The sequence below is a fragment of the Silene latifolia genome, chromosome Y (genome assembly GCF_048544455.1).
Source record: "Silene latifolia isolate original U9 population chromosome Y, ASM4854445v1, whole genome shotgun sequence".
Taxonomy (NCBI): Eukaryota; Viridiplantae; Streptophyta; class Magnoliopsida; order Caryophyllales; family Caryophyllaceae; genus Silene; species Silene latifolia.
The window spans coordinates 205,786,162-205,788,397 of record NC_133538.1 but is presented as its reverse complement, the minus strand read 5'-3'; positions in this window follow the sequence as shown (position 1 = coordinate 205,788,397).

Here is a 2,236-nt window from a genome sequence, read left to right as displayed (position 1 = left end):
CTGAGTTCTCTCCCCGACGACATTCTTATCTTAATTATCTCCCTTCTTCCTCTCCAATTAGCCATCGCTACCAGGACTTTATCCCGTCGATGGCGTGGTCTCTGGTTCAACACAACCTCAATTGACATCACCTTCCGTGAGACTTATAAGTTGGTACGTAATCTCGATACCACATTGAATAATACCATGAGACAAATTACCTCACCTTTAATCCATAGCTTCAGTTTCGAATTTGTTGAACCCTACTTTAATCTAGACTTTTGGGCGCCTTGTATGGATATTATAATTCGCGACGTTTGTAACCGGAACGTCCATCAACTTAAGGTAACATGGTGTAATCCTTCATCTTGGGATAACATATATACATTACCAAGTGTTATTTTTCAAACGCAGTCGCTAGTATCGATTGAATTGGGCTCCAAAAGTGGCTCGTTTATGCGTAAAGATTGGCAATTCCCCGATGATTGTGATAACATCAATCTTCCAAATTTGAAGAACTTAACCATTCACTTTGGTCCGAATTATCAATGTATTTCAAAACTAGTTAAGGCTTGTCCGTCACTCGAACAATTGTCGTTAAATTGCTGGCCTGACCATATCTATGGGCCTTTGCGAAGCCACACATTTGTGATTAATGCCCCAAATTTAGAGTACTTGGCTATTTTCGCTTCAAAATCCATGACTTTTTCCTTTGAGGAGGAACCGATTGTGCTGCGTGAAACCAAAATTGAATTTACTGATCTTCACCAATATCAATCAGATAAAGATAAATTGTCTAGATTGTATAAGGCGGTTTCTAATGTAAGGATCCTTACCATTGATATTTCTGCAGTAGATGCCTTATCTACGGTGTTACACAATGTTACTCGGCTCACAATTAATATGAAATCGAGCCATAGTTTAAATACTTTGTTGTCACTGTTAAAGATGTGTCCTAAAGTAGATGTTTTGACCCTGAAAGTTTGGGGTGTCGATAATTATAACGAGCCATTGTACCGAAATCCTGGCAATGTAAGCACCTCACGACGAGCACTCAGAAGGATAAAGTCGATAAATGTGGAAATCGATAACTGGGTAACTTATTGCAAGCCTGGGAAATCATTATCACGCCTTATAGTGCATTTGTTAAGAAGCACTTGCAATTTGGAGCACTTCAATCTTAGTGTAAATGATTTTCATCAAGATTGGGACTGGCTGCCGTCGGCTAATTGTTCGAGTAATCAAGAACATGAGTTAAAGTTGTGCAAGAAACTCTATCGATGGCCAACGATCTCCAGTTGTTGTGATGTTGAATTTAATGGGAGATTTTTCAAGATGTCTCGAAAAAATGGTCCCAAAATTACGACTACAAATGGCGAAGCTATCTATTTCCATCCTTCCCGGAAAGGTTTGATTTATAAAGAAAAATGAGTTTTTTTTTTTTTTGGTATAATAGAAGTATGTATTGTTTTCGATGATGTTGCAAAGAAGTACCGAGTATTTAAGTTTCTGCTATACTAATTTGGTTTTGAATCTTTGTTTGTTAAGTACTACTCCGTCGTTTATTTAAGATTCTGCTTATATATTTCCATCAAAATGTTTCATGTTTCCTAATAAGATAAAAATAGTTGGGTCTCAATCATCAGCATTTCGAAAGTGCTCGTCAGTCATCATGATTTGATCTTTGCCATTGCATCAACAAAGCGTCCTGCGATGAACTCGTAGAAATGTAAAATACTCGGTTTTATACGAGTATAAAATACTCCGCTTTATGTAAAATACTCTGTTTTGTTCTGCTTCTCACTTTTCAGTCCTAAATTTTAACTTTACTACTATAGATGATGAAAACGACGAAAGCGGGATGGTTAATCCTTGAGTCATTGCAAAACTGAACCAAATAATTTCTCGAATTCTAACAATGTTGCGGAAGGTGGCTTCGGTATATCTACAAGGTGAAATTACTTATGACTCAGAGTCTCACACGTAGACTAAATCGCTCATCGGTAGTTTCCGATCAGTCCAGGGGCGAACCCAGAAATAAAATTTTGGGATAGCGAATTTTTCTGATGTTGTATAATAAGTATTGTTAAGTTGCATATTTAAAAAAAAAAAAGAAAAAATAGGGTAGCAAAAGTCGATAATCTTAATCATTTTCTTGAAATTTGGGGTAGCGAGTGCTACCCTTTGCTACTATGTAGGTTCCCCTCCGCCGATCACTATATTTCGTGTTGAGATGCACAATAATGTAATGTCTGTT